At 41.9% G+C, this 23906-nt stretch overlaps 1 protein-coding gene across 5 annotated transcripts in view; it reads left to right on the forward strand.

Annotated features, from left to right (window-relative positions):
* Window positions 1–213: 213 nt before the first annotated feature.
* LPAR1 (lysophosphatidic acid receptor 1) overlaps window positions 214–23906 on the forward strand; it is a 187720-nt gene continuing 164027 nt past the window's right edge. The window contains exon 1 of one of the 5 annotated variants that reach the window (XM_053566033.1): window positions 214–366. The gene's annotated coding sequence lies outside the window, so the exon portion shown is untranslated. Of the gene's footprint in view, window positions 367–788; window positions 1062–1186; window positions 1208–1275; window positions 1419–2745; window positions 3043–23906 lie in introns of those variants that run through there. The other 4 variants (XM_053566052.1, XM_053566058.1, XM_053566024.1 and 1 more) reach the window with 4 other exon arrangements.

The following is a 23906-nucleotide window of genomic DNA, read 5'->3' on the forward strand; positions in this document are numbered from 1 at the left end:
GTGGGAAAGCGGAAGAGAAATTTATAATCATGGGTATGGAGACGGAGGGGAACAGAGAAGTCACTCTTGCTTTGGTCTGCGGATCCAGTCAGTCCAAAAATCAGTCATAGAAACTTAAACACCTTTCTAGGAGCAAAGTCGACTCCACGTCCTTTGCAGCCTCCAGTTAGGGGCGGCGCTGAGAGAAACTGCGCCTTCGGGAAAGTTTAGAAACTGAACTACGAAAGACAAGAGGCCATACTTCAAGGGACTGTGGGCTCCGAGATGTTTTCCAGAGCTTTTCAAGTGGGAAGAGGAGAGCAGCAAAATGAAAATGCAATGTGCAGGGGCGCCCCGCGGAGTCCGGCGAGCTGTAGGGGCGCTGGGGTGAGCGCAGGAGGGGGTGGGGTGGGATCCCGCACTGGCGGGCGGTCACGGATCTCCAGCCGCTCGTGTGTGGCTTCTGGGGCGGGGAGAGTTGGTAAGATAATGAATGGAAAGCTTAGGCGACCACCCCACGCCCTCAGCTCGCGCGGCAGCGGCGGGAAGTTCAGCCAATGAAAGGGGGAGGGGAGCGCCGAGGGCACGGGCGCAGGGGGCGCCACACCTGGTGAGGGGACCAGAGGGGCGGGGGGAGCCCGCGGGTGCGGGAGCTGCTGACTTGGGCTACGTGGAGCAAGCAGGAAAGAAAGGAGGCGGAGGAAGAAAGGAGGCTGGCGTCGGCGCCGCTCCTCGGCCCTCCCCCCGTGCCCCCTCCTCCTCAGCGCGCCAAAGCCCGGACCCTAGGGGCCGAGCGGCGGCTGGACACTCCGGAGTTGCGACTGCCCTGCCCCGCTGCGGAGCGCTGCCCCGATCTCGTGCAGCTCGGGCCGGGTGTCGCGCTGCCCTAGCCGGCCTCCTGGCGGAGCACTGGCCCCCGGCGGGGTGGGCGCAGGGGGCGGCCCCGCTCTGGGCGACTGCCGAGGGGCGGGCGGAGGGCCGGGCTCGGCTGGCGGCGGGGCGGGGGCCGCCGAGACTGGCCGAGCGGCCTGAAGCCGGCCCGGGGGCGGCGGGAGCGGGACGCGCGGCGGGAGACGGCGCAGGTAAGGGGCGGACGCGGCGCGGGGCGGGGACGGCGCCCCCCGGGCGAGCAGCCAGCGGCCGAGGGGACCGCTGCGCAGCCCAGCGGCGCGCTCGGCTCTCCCGGTCCCGCAGCGGACGGGCTTTGTGGCTGTGCGTGTGCATGTGTGTGAGTGAGTGAGAGCGCGCGCTCCCCGTGCGGTGTGGGTGGGTGGGTGGGTGTGCGTACACGCGAACCGGCCTGCAGGAGGCGAGACTCTCCGGGCCTCCCTTACCGACCGGTTGACCGAGCCCCGGGAGTGAAGTTGCTGCAGCCTCCGGGGACGCCGGCTCTCCTGTCCCCCGGCCAGGTCTGCGGCCGAGACCGGCCCAAGTGACACGTACGTGGCCTGCAGTTACCTGGGTCGGGGTGAGGGCGCCGGGACGTTAGGGGCCCTGGAGATTCCCCGAAAGCCGCGTTCCGGGGGACGTGGACGACGGGGAACGGGGGTCCCGGCGCCCTGCAGAGTGAAGCTGCCAAGGCGCAGACTCCCGCTACGACCCTCTGGAGCTGAGGACTTTCAACTCAAGTTTCTGTCCAACCGCCCAACAAACATGCTTTGCAAGTAGCTGGGGATGGGAAGGCGAGGGAGGGACCTGGATCTGAGTTGATGGTTTTGAAATCGACAGGCTCCTTCGGCTTGTGTAGGACTGGTTTGTTGTGAATGGATTTAAAGTTTAATCTTGTTTTTCTTTGCTGCCATTTGGCCTTTGGTATGTTAAGAGCGTAGGCGTTCAGGACTTGTTGCTACCTCCTGTCTGGGGACTGAGATTGTTCTCTGCTGGTGCTCCCGTTTCTTTTCCTTTTGGTTGAAATCTGTGGCTTTATGGTAAATTTGGGTCCTGTCTTTCACTATGAATGCGTTGCTTCCCATTGGAATCGATGCGTATTCATAAACACAAGTATTGAAAGCGTTAACTGGTTATGAGAGCACAATCCCCTATTCCTTCAGGCTCTACAGTGTGTTTTTTCACCTATTTGCTTAAGTGTCGTTTGCTCAGTAAGCATAACTGTGAACCCCGAGACTTGTGATTTAAAGCCCGAAATTCTGGCTAAAGGGAGGCTCTGCATTCGGAAAATTCTAAATTCTTGTAAGAATTTCTTTCCTTGTCAGATAAAAGAGGGAGTCCCCAAAAAAGGGTGTATATTAGACTCACGGCTGTTTGAATCAAACACATTGAGCTTAAAACACACGCCAGCGCACACAGACACATAATGCCACCTCGTTACCTCGCCAAGACAGGATGGGAGTGAGCATGATTGTTCCAAATGCAAAATTATGAATAATGACCTGCTTTTTAAGTGTCTTATGGCTACATTTTTCTCGATGCCACTTAATTCGAGCAGAAAGACGCCAAGTACCAGGGGAGGAGGTAGCGTGAGGCTGGACGGCACCTCGGTTGTCCCGATCCGAGCCCGCACGCACACCGCGTCCCCTAGCGGCACGACCTTAGCCGGTCCGGTCAGCTCAGAGTCCTCAGTGGAAAATGGAAGGCGCTTGATGCATCTTTGCTGTTGCTTCCAGCTCCAGAAGCAACTAGAAAAGGGTGGGTGGTAATCGCCTGTTAGAACAGTAGGAAGGGAGTAAAGGGAAGTGAGAGGTCAGGAAGGCCGAGAAGATGGAAGAAACCCAGCACAGGGGATGGTCTGCAGGGGAGAAAACCTGTAGCTGGGAGCTGATTTCCTCTATTTTTTTCTTTCCTTCTCCTTGAGGGTATCGATAATCCCTGCTCCCGTCAGTCTTCTGTTACTCTTATTATTTAAAGCTTGCGAGTCGGCTTAGTTCACAAGCTAAGGTAAAGTCAAGGTGATCCTGGGAGTCGGACCTCTACTTGGTGTCACCCATGGGCTTCCCATGAGCATCATGGCCTCTCTGGGGAATGGCTGCTGCCCAGGGCTGTGAGCACTCAGGATGGATTTCAGCATCCCTGAGAGTGATGCGAAGAAATTACAGAGGTGGGAATGTAAGTCCCTTTCAAAACTCCTGTTTTCGTTCAAAGCTAGTATTTTCTAAAGAGTAATTTGCTTTTTTTTTTTTTTAAAGTTATACCTTAGACTTTGCAAGGTTTTATTGAATCTGTTTTATACTGACTTTATGGGAACATAGAAAGTAAAAAGCTCACTTGCTGAGTCTTCTAATGCACCATCACATTCAGTCTGAAATTAGTCATAGTTAGGGCCAAGAATCATTTCAAACACTAGTGAGGAAAGTTGCAATCTGGGCGGAATACACTGTATCATTTTCATTAGAAAATGATGTCTGTGCTTCATATGTGGCCTATCCTCCAATTTTTTTTGTTTTGCTATCAATATGCATACACCATTGAGGAATATGATTTATTTGTAAGTGAAGTGTGATGTAATAAAAAACTCAAGCATAAGCTCTTGGTTTAGAGTCTGAAAAGTGCTGTGGCCTTGTTAACATCAGACTGCTGTTTAGTTTCTTATTTTTACATATCCTGTTACCCCCAAAGTTTTGATGGTGTTATTGTTATATTTAAATAAATATTTTGCAGAAAACTACTACAGCTGTCTTAGAAAGTTGGGAGAAGGAAATTTTAATTCAACAATTATTAAATTGTTTTCATGTGGTAGATACAAGGAGGTGACAAGGAAACTCCAGCAAGAGCAACGATTGAAGAGGAAAAGTTGCATTTGAAAAAAAAATTACATGTGTGAATATATATGTGTATGTATATATGTGTGTGTGTGTGTATATATATATATATATGCTGTATTGCATAACTCAAGACCCTTGGCCTGCCAGGAAATGGAGAATTAAATTTAACTGTGGAGAAAACTTCACAGGGCTTGAAGAATGATGTGTCTCTTGAAAGATGAATGGTGGGTGAGTGAGGATGGATATGGAGTCCTAGGTGATGAAGGCTGGAAAGTTACTAGGTGGCAAATTACGGGGACCTTGGGTGTTATTTTAAGGAGTTGTGCTACCTGGGGAAGGGAAAGGGAGGAGGAAGTATTTAAACCCCAAGATGCAGGAGATGCAGGAAGGTTCTGAGTAACCCATATTCGGGCCAAATGAGGGGTGCAGTGATTCTTACTCTCTTACATTCCACAGTAACTCGAGGCTATGAAGTTGTAGGACACTGTTGCCAGTTTATCCAGATTATATAAAGGCTTCAGAATAAACTAACATTTGGTTTCCTCCGCCCTATTCTTCCCAAATTGATAGTGCTCTTTGTGTTTTTGAGACTCTTAATTTAGTAAAAATGATGCCTTTGTATCATATCTGGATCTTTTGGGGCCTTTTGAATGTGTGGGTTAAAATCATTCTGCAGACCTGGAAAACATTGTCTGTCTGTGTGTCTCTGTTTAGGGAAGAGCTTGTTGGTTAATGCTAATTTAAACACAGCTCTCTTCTGGCAGCTGGCATTCTTGACCCTGTTTATATTATACATGGTACTTAGCCACAGTGGTTAGAACATTTGCAGCCCAGAAGAAAAGAAATATTATTAGTTTGAAAATGGGGTTAATGCCTTATAAATGATAGGAGGGAAGGTTGGTGGGAGTAGCGAGGGAGAGGGTAGTAATAGCCTGGGTGCTGCAGTGAGGGCCGACACAACCCGAGAATACTTTTAACCTCTAATAGAGGTAGCTTGCTCAGTCCAGTACAATAATACCTCCATAACAGTGGTTCTTAACCTTCCTAATTGCCACTTGTTACAAATTGAACAAAGGGGTCTCAACCCCCCACAGGTTAAGAACCGCTGCTCTATAAGAACTTTTAATTTTTCTTCTGGTCAACTACTACTTTTTATTGTTATTTTTCAAATCCCCAAAGCTGAAGTGTTTAGTTGGATTCTGACTCAAATAGGAAGGAGCTCTGTGGGCTCTATCTGGGTGAGGTGTTCCACAGCTCACGCCCCTGTCCCTCGGTGTCACAGGTGGGAGTGGGTAGGTTTTCAGTGCATATGGAAGGTGGGGCTGATTTGGGTGTCTTTCAATTGCCCTTGAATCTGGAGATGCTAGATAACCAGGAGACAGATAGTGAAAAGAAGCTAACTTAATCTCTTCCAATTATCTTCTGAATACAATTTGCATGGACAATTCTCTCACCAGTTTATCTTCTGCAGAGGAACTTGCAGAGTTTGGCCTGCTTAATAAGTTAGCTATGTTGAAGGAACCCTTACTTAGTATACTTTATTTCTTAGGACACATTTTTGTTGGGGAGGAAGCAGAGATGGTGGTGGTGGTGATTTTAATTAAATTCCCTGGCATTTTTAAAAGCAGGTTAGTATTATTTCAAAGTAGTATTGTTGCTGTTATTGACTTGTTGAGGTGGACCAAAGGAAATGGTCTTACTCCTTGCACCTTTGTTCTGTCACCGAAGCTTTAACCCTGCAGTTCATGTAAAATTCGAATTTCTTTTTTCCAGAAAGGAAAGAAGACTATTTCACTACAGTCAGGTATTTAGGTTATAATTTATTTTTATGCTGATACTATTTGCAAAAAACTGATATTATGATGGGGCATACCCTTAATTTAATCACTTTAGTCACAGTGTGAACACAAGCATAAACTAAGCCTAGATGAGGTAGATCAGGCTGAGTTTGCTATATAAAGAAAAGAGAAAACAAGCCTTTTTCACTAAAAGAGAAAGTTTGACAAATAACACCTGACCATGGGTTATTTTAGGGAGGAATTTTCAAGGTTGTAACCATTAAAGGAAATTTTCTTCATTAAGGCCATTAGAGACTGCAACTGTGAACCATTCCTTTCTTAGCAAGTTTCCTTTTATTCATTTTTGAGTTGGGTCTTGCTCTGTTGTGCAGGCCTGAGTGCACTGGTGCGATCACAGCTTATTGTAACTTTGAATCCCTGGGCACAAGCAGTCTTTCTGCTTCACCCTCCCAAGTAGCTAGGGCTATGGGTGCATGCCACCACACCCAGCTAATTAAAAAATTTTTTTTATAGTTACAGGCTCTCACTGTATTGGCCAGGTTGGTCTCTAGCAATTGGCCTCAAGCCATCTTCCTGCCTCAGCCACCCAAAGTACTGAGCCACTTCACTAGAGCCCTATTTATTACCTTAAATGTCAAAACAATATTCTCAGTTTGACTTCATGTCAATCTACTGTATTCAATTTTCTTTCCCTACGTCCATGTGATTCTCCTTGAGTAATCCCTAATCACCTCCATTCTGAAATTCTGCCCTAATTGAAGGATGTTCCTGGTATTTTGGAGGGAAAAGTGGTTCAGAGGCAGAGGAAATAAGTTCTGTTCCACTCCAGGAGCAATTAATTGACTGCCTGCTATAGAGCAGGGATTGTCACTAATGGCAGGTGCGAATGAGGCAGGATTCCTACCCTCCAGGAGGAGCTTACAGACCTACTGACAGATAATTACAATTCAGCACAACATGTGTTATGAAAGACATAAACCCCAAAGACCTTCAGAAGTGAGGTATGGGTGGGTATGGTCTAGGAAAGGCTCCTGGAAGATTAGATCTGGAAGGACCCTAGGAGATACACCAAGCCTGGTGGAGGAAAAAGGGGATCAAGGGGCTTTGTATTTCTAGTTTTGCTATTGCTGGGTAAGACAAAGTGCCTCTCTTTTTATGTCTATAAAATAAGAGTTAGAATTGATATTATCTGGTTGCTAATTGTAGTTTTTATTTACTGTGTGTTCCTTAATTTAATCCTTTAGATCATTCTGCATTCACTAGGCGTTTGTTCAGTACCCACTAGGTACAGGGAAAATAGTGGGTATGGTTCCTTCTCTCATGCAGCTTATGTTAATATTAGTTTTTCAGGCATGCCTTCCAATCTAGGGGTATGTCTGTTGAGTTCTTCAGTTTTAGGAACTTTTTTTTCAAAGTAGTCATAATGCTTTTAGGTCAATTAGCTTTTCTTTTCTTTTTTTTTTTTTTGAAATGGAGTCTTACTTTGTTGCCCTCAGTGGAGTGCTGTAGCATCATCGCTTACAGCAACCTCAAACTCTTGGGCCCAAGTGATCCTTTTGCCTCGGCCTCCCAAGTAGCTGGGATTATAGGCATTTGCCACAACGGCTGGGATTATAGGCATTTGCCACAACGGCTGGCTTTAGTTTTTAGAGACGAGGTCTCCCTCTTGCTCAGGCTGGTCTTGAACTCATGACCTCAAGCAATCAATCCTCCTCAGCTTCCCAGAGTGGTAGGATTACAGGTATGAGCCACATGCTTGGCCAGCTTTTCCTTCTTAGGAAAGGAGACCTACTATCCTCAGCTTTGTTTTGTAAACTTGAAATGTTTTACTCAGATTTACCTGTTAGTTGTAAAGTCTAGAGACAGACATAGCTTTGTTTTACCTATATACCTGAATTGCTTCCAATTAATATTTGGATGTTCTTTTAATCCAACTTGGGTTTGAGCTTCTACATTCAGTTTATGGCTTGCTTTTTTAGACTTATCCAAATCTGGTGTTTGTGGGAGGTTAGACTTATTTTGAGGTCACGCTATCATGGTGTTTTATTTATTTATTTTTTTGAGACAGTCTTACTATGTCACCCTTGGTAGAGTGCGGTGGCATCACAGCTCACTGCAACCTCAAACTCTTGGGCTTAAGTGATTCTCCTGCCCCACCCTCCCAAGTAGCTGGGACTACAGGTGCCTGCCACAATGCCCGGCTATATTTTTGCCCTTGCAGTTGTCATCATTGTTGTTTAGCTGGCCTGGGATGGGTTCAAACTCACTCCCCTCAGTGTATGTGGCTGATGTCATAACCCCAGTGCTACAGGCGCCGAGCCATGGTGCTTTGCTTTGTTAATGCATTTCACTTATTATCATGTTGAGGTCACTCAGGGATACGAACAGGTAGAAAGCCTTCCATTCAGAAGGCTGAGGGAGCTGTGTTCATTTATAAAAACCCCGTGCTTCATGCCTATAATCCTAACACTCCAGGAGGGCAAGGCAGGTGAATTGCTTGACAAGACCCTCTCTCTAAAAAATAGCTGGGCGTTGTGGTAGGTGCCTGTAGTCCTAGCTACTTGGGAGGCTGAGGAAAGAGAATCAATTGAACCTAAGAGTTAGAGGTTGCTGTTAGCTGTGATGCCATGGCACTATCAAGGGTGACAAAGTGAGACTAAAAAAATAAATAAAATAAGAACACCATAGATGTGTCCAAGTGCCTTTTCAATCTTACTCATCTGGTATAATCCCTTTCTTTGTCATCAGTTGTTACACAGCCTTCCAAACTTGTTTTTTTTTACTCATACAAACCTACAGAAATGTATGTGGATGTTTATGGATGTTCTTATGGATATTTCTGTGTGTGGGTGTGTTTACATATATACACATACATGTTTGCCTGTGTCTCTGTCTGTGTTCCGTTTTGCTTTAGAGAGCATATACTGGAGGCTGTTATGAAGCATGTGAAGTTTGAACACAGAAGGGCCTGAGTGGTCTTTTCAATCAGTGCCGCTTGATGTTGCTCAATTAGGGATTCTTGTTAGAGTGATATGAGTGTCTGTTACTAATGAGGAACAAGAAAACTATTTCCAGGGTGGCGCCTGTGGCTCAGGAGTAGGGTGCCGGCCCCATATACTGGAAGTGGCGGGTTCAAACCCGGCCCCAGCCAAAAACTGCAACAGAAAGAAAACTATTTCCAGCTGTGTGACAACCAACACAACAAATATCATTGCGGGGAATATTTCCACAAGGGCTCTGCTTCATCTGTGTCTCAGGCGAGGGGAGGAGGGGCCTGGAGGAGCTGAGTTTGGAATCTGTGAGCCTTTTGTTAGGTGGAAGACGCCCGGTGGAGGAAGGCCTATCAACCCCTGGTGGAGCAGAGAAGATAGATGGGGTTAGGCATTATAGGCAGGATTCATTGTGAGAGTATTAAACATGGACCCCCTTCCCCTTTAGAAGGCTGTAATCAGCAGATAATAAAGATAGTGTGTTCTTGCTAAGGGAGTGAAACAGCTGAAACAGAATTGTTTTTTGTTAAGGGGCTGCTTTGCCTTCTTAGACTATGATTTGCTGGGAGAAGGGCTATTGTCAAGTCATTCCGTACCCACTATGTGTTGTGGTTCCCCAGAGAACTGCTTGCTTTACTTTCTGAGGAGACATAGGGGTGTAAAGGTTCAAAGGCTAGGGTGGCATGGCTGACTTTTCCAAATTCAGCAGAATCTGTTCTGTGGTTGCAACCAAAATTGTGGAGCATTTCTGTATCTTTATGCTTGGCTGAGGACACTAAAATAAAAAACAAACCAACCAAAAGTATGGTCACTGCTCTCAAGGAGCTCATAAATATGGAGTGACGTGGAGAAAAACAACTAAGATCAGGCAGACAGTGATAAATACTGTAAACCCCGGTTTAGACAAAGCTTCTGCATATCTGAGGAAGGCGAGGGTAAGTCCCTCTGGGAGGAGAGGAATGGTTTGCAGCAGGATGCTGGCCTCAATGGGCAAATTTCTGCTTTGCAGAAAAGTAGTAAGGAAGGCCCAAGGTGCTACCTGTGAGTGACAGGCTTGGGGAAGAGTGCCTGGAATTTACAGTTAGCAGGGAGTGGTGGTGTGTGGGGGCTAGTCTTGAAGTGGTGGTGTGTAGAGGTAGTATAAGAAGGGTGTCAGAGACTTGGAGGCAAAAAAGGGCATGCACTGTCCTTATCAGAGGGACATGAGAGTATGGATTGTCGCAGTGAGGTTTGTCAGCTTTTGAATGTCTAAAACCAAGCTGATGGATATTCTCAGCTGGTAGTAGGAATTTGAGTTTGGAGTTTAGGTGAGAAGTCAGAGCTTGCAATATTCAGGAATAATTGTTACATGTTGAAATAAATGCCGGTGGAATTGATGTGATCAGCTGGAGAGAACTTTTAGAGTGAGAAGAGTGACATCCTCAGTATTTTAACAGGCATAAAACATATTTTGATTCTTTAGATTATTTTTCCTTAGCATAGTACAGTAGTTTTATGGACCGTCAGACACCCATTGGGCATCTACTGTGGCTTCTATTGATGTGGTTCTGGGGTGACAGAAAGGACGTGGCATGCATTTCAGAATAATGTTCCTTTGGAGTCAAATATCTGAAACAGTTTGTTGTAGCTACTATTATCTGGAAAAAAAAGAGTCCTTAAAATAATTGGAAGACTGGTAGTGATTTGGGGACTCAGAGAAGTCGTTTTAATTTACTGTGTGACTAACAGCAGTGCCATTTTGTTCTTACTACAATTAAAGACACACAGGTTTCTCAGAAGAACTTTAGAAATCCTAGTAGGCTAAAGACTATATTTGGAATAACTCCAACAGGTTTGTCCTGGAGGTTTTTAAAGCCTGGTCAAGTAATTTTAAGCTTTAGTTAGTTGCCTGATTAAGCAATTACTAAGGTAAAAAAGTAGCGTCCAGTACAACTTTGTTCTTAATCTGGCTTAAGAAAATCTTTTCTACTTAAGAAATTATTTACCAATTTCTGATAATTATATTGGTATGCCTTCTTGCATGCAAAACAGAACAAAGAGAAATTTATTCTTATTTTATTCTTTCTAAGCCATTATGATTATTGAAAATTCTAGTCATTATCCATCTGACAGCAAAAACAGTGCCTGTTCATTTTTGACGATTTGGAAACGCACAAGCGGTTCATGTGTAGTTCCATCACTTAAGAACAACTTTCTTATTCCACTTTGAGACACTTTCTTGTAGTCCTTCAGATATTTGCTCTTCCTGAATATTTAATTGCATTCTGCTTTGTGTGATGAGTATGAATACAAGCCATTAAAGGCTTTCATTTTTAATTTCTAATGACTACATAGTCACACTATTTAATATGTATCATATATAATTAATCATTCTCTTTTTCTGCTTGCTGCTTTTAGTCTCTTTGGAGGCTTGTGCTTCCCTGCCTGTCTTTCAGTGCTCATGTCCAAGTGTGAACTTATCCACATAGTGGAGTGTGGTTTCCTGGACTTGGCCATCAGCTGTCCCTCTGCCTGGGGTGTTTTCCCCATGTAGCCAGATGCTTGCCCTCTCACCATTTTTGTGTCTTAACTCAGGTCAACTTCCTGGTGAGTCCTTCTCTAATCACTACATTTACCTGGATATTTTCTTCCCCATCATACTTCTGAAGTCTTCTTTGATGAGGATGAGGATTTTTTTTTTGAGATAGTCTCAAGTTCTCTCTCCGAGTAGAATGCTATGGCATCACAGCTCACAGCAACCTCAAATTCTTGGGCTTAAGCGATTCTCTTGTGTCAGCCTCCCAAGTAGCTGGGACTAAGGGCGCCTGCCACAACGCCCGCTATGTCATTATTGTTTAGCTGGCCTGGGCCAGGTTTGAACCCGCTAGCCTGGGTGTATGTGGCCAGCACTCTACCTATGGGCTATGGGCGCTGCTTCTTGAGTTGAAATTTTGTAAGTATAGAAATTTATCAGTGTTGTTGGCATTTTGATATATAGCGATAGATACAGTTACAATTGTTTAAATTGCACATTAACTTTATGGCCACTCATATATGTTTTATTTTATTTTTTTGAGACAAAGTCTTGCTCTGTTGCCCTGGCATCATCATGCCTCACTGCAACCTTAAACTCTAGGGCTCAAGCAATCCTCCTGCCTCAGCCTCCTGAGTACCTGGGACTACATGCATACAACATGTTTTTCTATTTTTAGTAGAGATAGGATCTTGCTCTTGCTCAGAATAGTCTCAGACTCCCAACCTCAAGTAATACTTGTGTTATAACCCTGTGTTACAAATGCCTAAGCATTCCAGAGTTCTAGAATACAGGTGTGAGCCATTGCACCCAGCCTGTATTTTCAATGATTTTGAGATCAATAGTATTTTTATTTTTATTTTTGGGTTAGTCATTATTGAGAGAAGAGAAATTTTCCATCTGACAGTGATAATCTTTTTTTTCTTTTTTAATGGAACTAACTTAAATTCTGTGATTTGTGCCAATACAAATCACTGTAAAATTTAAAACAGGGCAGGAGAAGTAAACATTCTTGTTAATACCTGTCTTCACTGGGAATGCTTCTAGTGAGTGGGTTCAGTATGATTTAGCTGAAGATTGCTTTATTGTAGGTACTTATACATGTAAACTTTTGCATTGACTATTGGGTTTATTTTGGTAAGTGAATGTGGGTTGTACAATAGTTATGTCTTGTGGATTAAGGGTTTCTGTTTCCTGAATGCTTGAAAAGAGCATGGTTTTCTAAAAATGATAAGTACAACATATATTTGTATTAATCCAGCCACTATCATAATATAATTCATGTCCTTTATGCCCTGTTCATCTTCTTGAGCTGTTACAAACTGATAATGGTTCCTTAGTATGTCTCTACAAATAAGTGTTTGTCAATTTTTATAACAACTTATTTATATGTATTAGCCTATTATTAAATATATGAAGATTTCTATTAGGCCTTTATTATGTATTTATCAGTATAAAATAATAATCCTCTATGCATTTGGAACCTCATTCTACTTTTTAATGCTACTAACTTTCTCCATATTTTTCTTTTTTCTTTTTTTCTTTGTCTGAAATTATCCTTCTTCTGATTTTAAACTTTTGTTGTCTTTTTGTTTCATATATTTTTGCTCTTAAGCAAACTTTAATTTGGTCTTGTTTTTAAGTGCCTCTCAGTAGGAAACATTACTTTTACATTCACTTATTTCTTCATTCTTATTTGTAAGTTTCCTGCTGTGAAAGATACTATAGCCTTTTGTAAGGAGCACTGGCTTGCCAGGCAACTCCGGGTTACAAATCCTCATTCACTTGCTATTTAGCTGTATGGCTTTGCTTAAATAGATGACATAATGTCTCTAAGCCTACAGTTTTTGTTTGTAGAGAAACAGCACACACACACACATACACACAAAATACATAATCCTCAGTGAATATTTTTAAAATGGGTGGCACACTGAATGTATTAGTTGTGCTATTATTATTGATAGGTTGAGTCATACGGAATTGCTGGTATTTGACAGCTCATGACCTATACAAATGACAGTTTTGTATGGTTCAATCTAATGCTATGCTCTGCATTTCTGAGTTAAACTTAGTTTTTGCTGAATTCATCAGAGTGTTCTATTGAAGTTCAGAAGGTGTGCATATGGCTCAAGGATATTCTTCTTACCCATCTTTTGTAGTTTGTGGGTAGTGGAAATAATGCCTTGAATTTGGCTTTTTTCTCTAGTATTTCTAGCACTATTGCCCATTTTTGCCTTTTTCTGCACCTTCTTGAGCATTTTACTGGAAATTGGAAGAAGTTATTTTGGGACATTTAATTCAGTGGCTCTCAAATGTTTTTGTCCATGAACCATAGTTTGAAATGTTCATACATATGTGAATGAGGCAATAGTTTTATGTAATTTATAACATACAGTAAACTCTTATTTCCTCTTCTACTTTTTCCTATTAAAGTCCATTCATTTTCATTAAAAAGGTACTGGTTGGGCTTTGCACCTCTGCTGGCTACATACACCTGGGCTGGAGGGTTTGAACCAGGCCAGGCCAGGCCTTTCAAATAACAACAACAACAACAGCTGGGTGTTGTGGTGGGTACCTGTAGTCCCAGCTACTTGGGAGGCTGAGGCAAGAGAATTGCTTAAGCCCAAGAGTTTGAGGTTGCTGTGAGCTATGATGCCACAGCACTCTACCGAGGGTGACATAGTGAGACTGTGTCTCAAAAAAATGCAAACACTGATCTAGTCATAAACTGTAGTTTGAAACACTGATCTTATCTGTTGCTATGCTATGTGGAATAAATTCGTTATTTAACATCTATTTGTTATGTACGTTATCAATTACTGGATTAGCAGCTGGGAATAGAGTGGTGAGTAAAGCCATCATTTTCACTGGGCATGAAGCACAGGGTCTAGTGGACAGAGGATGTTGATCAGATAATAACCCAGATGTGCAAATACACACAGTGATACATGCTGCAGGGGTAAAGAGCAAAAGAGATTAAATGGGGAACGTCATCTGACTTGGTGGGGGGTGATTCAGGATTTCCCTGGGGAAGTAAGATTTGATTAGGTCTGCACAATGAGAATGGGTTAACTCTGTGAAGGAATCCCCGGGGTGTGTGTGTGTGTGTGGATTGCAGAGTCATGGAGGAAATGAGTAACGGAAGCAAAAATAGAATGCTGGAAGTGCATGACAGGTAGAGGGAGGTCTTTGATGAGTTGGCATTTTTTGTGATACTTAGTGGCCCTTCCTGTTTGTGACTTTTTCCCCCTTCATTTGACAAAGTCAGATAGGAATAGAAAAGATTTTGGGGGTGGGGCTGGGAGATGGATATAGGTGTTTAAGTAGTTTTGTATTACAGTGATATAGTATATTGTAAAGTAATCATAGCATTTATTGAAGGCTTTCTCTGTGTTAGAAGCTGTGCATGCATATTTAGGAAAAGTTGATTTGTTTAGGTTAAATACTCTTACATGGCGTAATTACCAATGCATAGTTACTATGCATGATTTGTTAAGAAGTGAGAACACTGAAGTTAAGTGTTGGCCGGTGATGAGGTTAGTATTTTGTAGCTTCTCATTGATATATATATATTTTTTTTTTGGCCTGGGCTAGGTTTGAACCCGCCACCTCCGGCATATGGGACCGGCGCCCTACTCCTTGAGCTACAGGCGCCGCCCGCTTCTCATTGATTTTTAAAATAATGGTAGAAATTATTGCTGAGCTAGGATTTATTTATTTATTTTTGCCATGGTAGGACTTTAGAGTTCATTTCCCCCCTTTTAAAAGCTCCTTGAAGAGTTTTAAAGAAATATTTTAAATTAGAAATCCGTAAAGTAACTAAGTTTGAGACCAAAGGAGATGGGAGATTGTGATTCAAGTGCTGGTTTTCCTGCTGCTGCCCCTGGGGCCCTTGACAGCACCCAGCGTTCCAGGCTGTGGAGTCCTCGTCTTAAAATAGAGGACTTAGGATCAGTTTGCACAAATCCTTCCCCCTGTCCTTTCATCCCGCAGCTGTATACTTTCTATTTTCAACTTTGCTCTGGCTGTGTAATCTTAAAGAGTTGATTCCACCCTTCAGCTACTTTAGTCAGACGAGCTCAGGCCAAACTTGGGAGAACTCTAGGTATTCCTGTCTGGTGAGGTTAGATTCAGGGGGCGGCACTAACTTCATGATGGACAGCGCTGCTAATGCGTCTTACAAGGTGGAAGAAGGGGGCAAAGATTGGAATTTTCTTGAGCAGGTCTTTAAGACTTGAGCATTATTGTTTGTAGTTTGACCACACTTGAAATTAATTTTTTTTATACTTTCAGATTCAATGGCGATGGAAAAAATCATTATCTTAGGTTTCTAGGCTGAATGCTGGCTTTGGCAAAGTGTGTGGTATCTGAGTTATATAATATTCCTCATTTTAAAAAGCCCATTGAACGAGGGTGATGTTATTTTAAAGAGATTTAGAGAGCTAAGGAATCACAAAGGGCAAATTCTGTTTCAATGACTATTCTGAGCCTAAGTAATATTTTATGGGCATGGGTTTTATGTGGAAGGGAATGTAAAGTACCTGATAACAGATTTATTTTAGTCCCCCCAGATTTGTTGAGGCATACTTGACAAATTTTATTTAAGTTATACATGTAAGGATTTTACATGCATATATTTTGTGAAATGATTACCATAATCAAGTTAATAGATCCATCACCTTCTTTTTTTGTGGTGAGGACACTTAAGATCTACTTTCTTAGCAATTTTATTATTCACTATAGTCACCAGGCTGCTCCTTAGATTTCCAGAATTTACTCATTTTATAACTGAAAGTTGTACCATTTGATTAATATCTCCTTATTTCCCCCCAAATTCAGCTTTTCTTATCAGCATATTAAATCTGTTGATTCAAATACCTTAAAATGTTATTTTTTTCTAATTCAGAATATTCAGTTTTTGTTGGGCCTAGTGGTATTTACTTGTACTCCCAGCTACTCAAGAAGCTGAGGCAGGAGGATTGCTTGAGCTCAGGAGTTTGAGGCCAGCCTGAGCAACATAGTGAGACCCTATCTCAAAAAAAAAAAAAAAAGTGAATTTGAAAGACTGATTTTTTATTATGATATGAATATTCTATAGTACTTATTTTTGTTGAAATTAAGGGATAAAAGATACGATACTTTTTATGTTTGTCTGAACTCTACCTAATTCCTCATTCATAATATTTATTCATGAAGTCCAGGTAATGGGATTTTCTTAGTGTGTTTTAGTACTGATTCATCAACTCCCATTCCTTTATTTGCTGTTGAATATCTTCTCCTTAAACTGATTACTGTGTGTAAACTATCCAGGACTCCAGGCTTCTGATTTGGGACAAGGGGCCGCTCACATAGGCATGGCAGTTTGGGATCAAACTAGGTATGGGTTCAGGCAGGTAATAGGCAGAGGTATTGCCCAAGGCTAGACTAGAAATAGGTTGGGTCAGAAGGGGTTGGAGTCATGGGGTTAGGTTCGGTTCAAGGCAAACAAAACAGGAAGTGGCACATAGTGCTCTGATGCCCTGCCTAGAATTCCAAAAAAAGCATCCAGATTGCCCTAGAAGTGGTATAGGAGAAATTTAATTTTGTGGACTTGAAGTATCAGTTGAAGTGCTCTGCTTGTTCCAGGGACTCTCAACACTCAAGCAGGGGTTTGTTACCATGAATTTGGGAAGAAGTCTTATTTTCTTTTAAAGTATTTGGCTACCTTAAAGTGGAAAGCCGTTGAGTCACCGATTCTCATCTAATTCAGGGATTAGGAACATTGTTGAATACTGTTTTTCTAGGAGCAGGAATTAGGCCAGGTTTCATGCCTAAATATATTATTTCTGCAAGAGATTTATTATAAAATATATTTAACATTTGCTAAAAATGCCGTTGTGGTCCCCCAATATTCATATGTTGAAGCCCTAAGCTCTGTGGAACTGGGTTTGGAGATTGGACTTTCAGAAGGTAATTATGGTTAAATGAAGCAATAAGGGTGGGGTCCTAATCCAGTAGCATTTGTGGCCTTACAAGAGGAAGACAGAGATCTTTGTCTCTAACACACATGCACCAAGGAAAGGCTTTGTGAGCAAAGAGCAAGAAGCCAAGAGAGATCCCTCCCAAAAACCAACCATCACCTTGGTTTCCAGCCTCCAGACCTATGGCAAAATAAATTTCTGTTGTTTAAGTGATCTAATCTTTGGTATTTAGACATAGAAGTCTAAACTGACTAATAAAACCTCCCATTAATTTTGACCAGGAAGAAAAGTATTAACTCAGACCAGTAGCTGTCATGGCAGAAGCTAGTGCCCTGCTTTGGGCTTATTCTGATAAATAGAAAATGTAAAGGGTCATTTACCTGCCAGACTACTTCCTTTTTCCTTCATCCCATTTTAATGGCAGAATAACTCAGTGGGTAAAAAATTTTCAGTAACACATCTTAAAGTGTTTAAAACTATTCAACTCACTTAAAGGTTTTTTATGCTTAGCATATTCTTAAATGTTTTCTAAATTATTTTTGAAACCATATATGGCAATATTTAAACAAACCCACTTATATCTGTTGTTCTTTAATGAATATATTTTTTATTTAATCATGCTAGTTTTGTGGCCTGTTTCCATTATGGTCTGGTTGATGGTCTGTGTCTACCTACAGGTAGCAAATTGTGGTTTTTTCCTACTATTTTTTACCCCTGCTTTTACATGTATATGGCAATATAGTTTAAATTATATTTTTAATAGCCTGATAATAATCCTTTAAGTTGTCAAACTATGTATTCAACCATTGTCTTATTTTTTTCTTTTTATTAAGACATATACACAAAGATCATGAATACATTTATGCATTTGTGGTGCACCATGTATTGATTTTTTATACAATTGTGGAATGCTTACATCAGACTAATTAATATAGCTTTCACCTCATTTACTTAATTATTGTGTTAAGACATTTGTATTCTATACTTGGTAGGTTTGACTTGTACCCTTGTGATATGCTTCATAGGTGTAATCCCACCATTTACCCTCCCTCTATCAAACCTCCCTCCTCCCCTCCCATCCCCTTCCTCTTCCCTCCTTCATCCTGGGCTATAGTTTGATTTGTCTTTCATAAGAAGGGGTGAGTAATTATAAATTGATTTCATGAAAGTACTGAGTACATTGGATACTTTTTCTTCCATTCTTGAGATACTTTATTAAGAAGAATATGTTCCAGCTCCATTGTCCTATTTTTTGATACTTAGTTTTATTTCGTATTTCCTTGCTATTTAAAAAAAAAAACAAACCAAACATTGCATCAACAGCTTTCTATGTAATTTCTTAGACTAAGAGTGGGATCACTGATCTGACAGTAGTACCATTTGGTTTTAAAGAAGATTTAAGAAGGTTGTTAAAAAACTTTTAACTTACAAAAGTAATACCTATATGTGTTCATTGTAGAAACCAAAGAAAGCTATAAAGAAGAAAAAAAGTAACCACAATCCCCACCTGGACATCACCATTGTCTGGTATATGGGGTAGTCCCTTCTAATAGTTGTTGAAAGCTTACTGGGTACTATCAGAATCCTGTCTTTCTCTTAGTAGTTTATCATAATTAGAGGTGACCTATATTCCACTTAGCTACTGTTGCAGTGAACAGTGTTGTGTGCCAGCAAGCCCACTTCTGAATTTCAGGTGAGTTCTTTAGTAGATTCCCCGTAACAGAATCTACTACGTTGAAAGCCTTAAAGGCAGGGATGGTTTCTATGGCTAATGACAGAAATGAATGGATTTATTTCCAAAACAATTATAACACTTCATACTCCTACAGCAGAGTTTGAGAAAAATTTGAAGACAGAAATTAGTATGAGTGAAATGTCCATCTGTAGAACCTGGAAAATGATTTAGAGCAATGGGAAACGGATAATGCTTGGCCCTGGATGACATGACCTGGACCTCATAGGTAGATGCTCTTCTCTCTACTCATCCATGGTTTTGCATTCTGATAGAGAACCTTTTCCAACAAGCTTCCCTTGTTCTTCCTGTGCCCTTTGCATGCATTGACTTTAATAGGACTTGAGAAATTTTGGTTTGTAACTGCATTTGCTGTATCAACTGATGGGGGGATATTCTCAGTGAGTACGCTTCTGTGAAATAACTGGGTAAGTAATCAAACATGGAACAAGTGGGTAAGAATGGATAGCAAAGAATTAAAAACCGAATTGTATTTGTAGCTGTGCTTATTTAATGTGTATTCCTTATAGTAATCTCTGTAAACTTAGATTTTCTTCCAGATGGCATTGCTGTTACACCCAGGGACCACTTGTGTGCTTTGGGGAAATAAAGTGAGCTTCCATAAGACGTAGTTCCGTAAGAGGTAGTTAATATACCATTTCACCCATTACTGGAATTGGTCACATGTAATACAATTATATATCTAATTAATGATCATTTATCAGACTCTGGAGATACAAAGATGAGCAAGAGAGGTATTTTTTTTTTGAAAAAACTCAAAAACACTAGGGGTGAGGACTAAATTAAAATTCTGTGCGATAAAAACAATGTGAGAAGTTAGTGGCATGTTTATTTTCCTACTGAATTCAATAAGTGAAATTCAATAAGCACAAAAAGGAAATGTGGAAAGAGGAAGAAGGGTATGACTTTAGGCAGAGACCAAAGGTCTGCCTCAGGTTCTTATCTCGGTATTAGAAAAGGGCCACATGCTTTGCTGTCTTTCCTAGCAGTTGACCCAACGAGGGTCCACTATCAGCTGTGTGATCCAGAGGGCCCGTACTGTTGCTCAATATGGCCAGTGTCAGTGCCAAAGCTTATCTCAGAAAAGCAATTCTATGAGAGCCAAAGCAAGACAGTTTAGACCAGTATCTCTCTGCTGGCTCTGTCCAATATAGACTTTCCATATTCCTCGTGGGATGGTGACTAGATACCTTTTAGGATATTGCCTGTGACTATTCATGCAAAAGAATATTTTTAATAAGTACTGAGTAGCAGTGAGTTCAAGGTTATGCAACTCAACACTGCATCCTCTGTTTATAGTCAGGCAAGTGTCAGCCCAACGGAGCATGAATAAGGGTCAGCCTATGAGCACAGGTATCCAGGCCAAGGGAAGATCTAAGGCTTGTTCAGGGGTCTTTTCACTTGAAGGAGTAGAAGGAAGAGAAATGAAGGCTCTGACATTTTATGCCTTCAGCCAGGCTGGAACACTAGTAGTCTGTGTGCTGCATGAATTTGGCCTCATTTGTTTTATGTGTTCAGGTCAAGGCTTTAAAAGATGACATCGAAAGGCATTATGATTGGTCTGAGTGCAAGCATAGTTCTATCAGTATGAGTTTAAGATCTGTTTGCAATAGGCATTTTGTGTACTTATGATTCCTTGTTGGTCCTTCTGGGTTTTTGTTATAGCTGCCACTGTATGGTCACAGTTTGTATGAGTTTCAGAGGCATCATTAACAAGCTGGTGACTAATTTGGGTGGGGACGAGGGTCATAAAAAGCTTCATGGAGAGGTTGGTACTGGAAGGGTGAGTAGGCATTTGATAACGGGGGGGGGGGGGTCCCAGGAAGAGTCGCGTGCATATGCACAGACATTATATGTTAGAGAATTCTGGAGCTGATCTAAAATGCTGGAGCTTAAGTAATGTGGGTTACAGCCTAAACGGGAAGTCGCTGTAGGACACAGTATGTTGCATTATGAGGAGGCTGGGCTTGGGGAATGGGGAACCATGGATGGGTTTAAGACAGGTCATTGCCATACTAGAGTTCTGTTTCAGTAAGATTCTCCATACAGTCAAGAGTAATAGTTGCAGGTAGAAGGGACTGGAATATCTGTTTTTCCCTTTAAGTTATTTAAAAAAAAACTCTTTATTTTTATTTTTAAGTGGTTTCCCAAGTACAAAAAATAGTCTCAAATACATTTGTAAAGTTAAAAGGAAAACATGGAAGAGACAGGTAGAAGGAATGTCAAAACAAAAACAAATTATTATTGTTTTACAGAAATGATAAATGCTGTGGTCAGTCAGCATCACAGAAAAATCCAGTCGTATTGGGTTAGGCCAATTGAAAAGATTACCCATCATTACATTATTAGGAGGTGTCCATAACCTGTTATTCCAGTTCACTATTGCTGTTTTTAAATCCAAAATGAAATAGCTCAAAACAACAATTTCTGTCTTTCACTACTGTAGGTCAGGAATTGAGGAAGGGCTCTGCTGATACCAGCCAGGGTAGGGTGGAAGGTAGAGAGGGGTCTCAGATTAGTGCTTTGCCCATGGACTCCACTGAAAAACAAGGGAGACAGTGGGGTATGACTTTGTATCCCTTATCTGCATCTGTTGAGATGATCATTTGCTTTTTCTGTGATTGACAAATCATAATTATATACACTTATCAAGACCATATGTTGTTTTAATATATGTATACAATGTGTGTTTAAATCAAGCTAATTAGCACCCATCACAGCACTTATCATTTTTTATGGTGATTATATTTGAAATTTATTTTGCAATAGATTTATATTATATAAAATATGTTTATATGTGTATTATATGTTTATGTATGTTTTTACATATTATATATTCATGCATATATGTTATTTCTATTCTCTCTGCTGTGCATTAGGCCTCAAAACTTAATAATCCTCCTGTCTGTCTGGAAGTTTGTGCCCTTTGATTAACAGCTCCCCGTTCCCTCCCCACCTCCCAGCCTCTGGTAGCTATTATTCTGTTCTCTAATTTTTTGGGTTCAACTTTTTTAGATTCCATATTTAAGTGAGATTATCTGGTACGGGACTATCTTCAAAGAGATGATTAGGGCTGAATTAAAGAAGTGACAGTGGGTCTGGAGCGAAGAAAGATATTTAGGAGGAAGGAGTGATACAACTTAGCAGTGGAGTAGCTAAGATAGATGAGGGAGAGGCAGGACTATTAGGGAATGACAGTGATGTTGTTTGATGAAGAAGTGAGAGAGTAACGAGGGCACTGGAGGTGACAGCAGACGTCTATTTTCCCACAATTTTGGAGGCTGGAAGTCTGCAATCAGAGTGTCAGCAGGGTTGGTTTCTTCTGAGGCCTCTCTCTCTGCCTTGTAGGGGACTGTCTTCTTCCTGTGTCTTCACATGGTCTTTCCTCCATACCTGCCTGTGTCTGACCTTCATCTTATGACACCAGTCAGATCGGGTTATGCTCATGACCTCATTTTAACTTAATTACCTCTTTAAAGGCCCTATCTCCAAATGTGGCCCCAGCATTATAAAGGACTGGGAGTTAGGACTTCAACATATGAGTTTCTGGAGAACTCATTTGTTCAGCTCATAATAAGAAGGATGATGAATTTGGTACCTGTTGAGTTTGAAATGCTACTGAGATGTGCAGGGGGACCTACACAGTCCACAAACAAGCTTTCGATTTGGTATCTAAAACCCAGAGGAGGTGGTGGCCAGGAGCGGTGTTGTACATCTGTAATTAATCCTATCACTTCGGGAGGCTGAGGCAGGAAGATCACTTGAACCCAGGAGTTTGAGGTTGGAGTTGAGCTATGATGATGCCACTGCACTATAGTCTGGGCAACAGAATAAGACTTTGTCTCAAAAAAGAAAAAAAAAGGGAGTGGATAAAGTTGTCTTTGCCAACGATACCTGACCTGGGTTTATTTTAAGACTCACCTGGGGGAACATTTGAAACATACTGTGTAAGGGGCTCTACTTCATACCAGTTGACTCAGTCTTTGAAAGAGGGGTCAGAGAAGACACCTGGTTATTCTAATGTGGATCCAAGAGGGGAAGAAAGCGCACGTGACTCAAAACAGCTTGAGAGGACTGGTCTAGGGTGATGGGGAGGAGCTAGAAAAGAGATCTGTGAGAAGGGCCCAACTCGTTCAAGCGGTGGGTGATGGAAGGAGGGGAAGGGTGAACCTTGAAGGGCTTCTTGCCTGTTGTCTCCTGACTTCTTCGTGATGGCATCGTGATGACATGCAAACTGTGGGATTTCTTCGAGAGGATTAAAGGCTTGGAAAAGGTACTCTGAGAAATGGAAGAGAGTGCAGAGAAGTGATAGCATCAACGGCTGCTATTTTCAGCTTGGCCAAGATTAGAATGCCTTGATGAATAGTGACAGCCTTACCTTGTTCTTAAGTTTTCTCCATGGGGCCTCTGCAGGCTGTGAATGAGAGCAGAACAGGCAGCTTGGAGTTTAATTAGGACCAGGGTGTTAAAGAGCAGGTCCGCAGAAAGGGTGGTGGGAGGTAATAGGCTCCTGGGAGGGGGCACCCACAGGGCTGACCATGATATGTAGGCTGGACATTGTGAGAACTGCACTTGGATAAGGCTGATGAACAAGGAAGAATGGAGGGGCAGGAAGCTGAGTAATTTGATGTCCAAGGGCAGAAACAGCTGCATGGATGTACAGTTCTAGTTAGGGATTCCGAAGTGTCATGTGGCATTTCTGACTGACAAGGGGCTAGTTGAGAAAACAACTTGACAGATGAGACTGTTGGGTATGTTGAAATTACCCTTGATTGTGATTGGCTTGATGACTGAGTGGTTTGCTGGAAGGAATGGAGGGGTGGGAGGGGGCATTTATTATACAACCTTTAAAGTTCCTTTCAGCCTCATTATTTCACAAAATGTCATTTTTTGAGTCACCATGTCCTTTCTTCCCCTCCAGCCTTGGCTTTGAAATCAGAAGATAGAGCAATCTGGAAAATACATCTAACAATCCCATTTTTATTGATCCTCTTGTAATTGTAAATGTTTGACAGATTATGGCCTCTTTTAATGCCTTTGGAATCCATCAACACATGTTTCATAGAGTTCACGTGAGGTGAAGTAGTACCTTGGTCAGAAGATGCTTTGCTGGGTATCCCTGAGTTGTCTCCACTAAACAGATGGCTTCTAAGGGCTGTAGTGGGCAATTAGGGCAGGAAGGAGAGGAATTACT

Source organism: Nycticebus coucang, chromosome 2 (genome assembly GCF_027406575.1).
Source record: "Nycticebus coucang isolate mNycCou1 chromosome 2, mNycCou1.pri, whole genome shotgun sequence".
In the NCBI taxonomy this organism is placed as follows: Eukaryota; Metazoa; Chordata; class Mammalia; order Primates; family Lorisidae; genus Nycticebus; species Nycticebus coucang.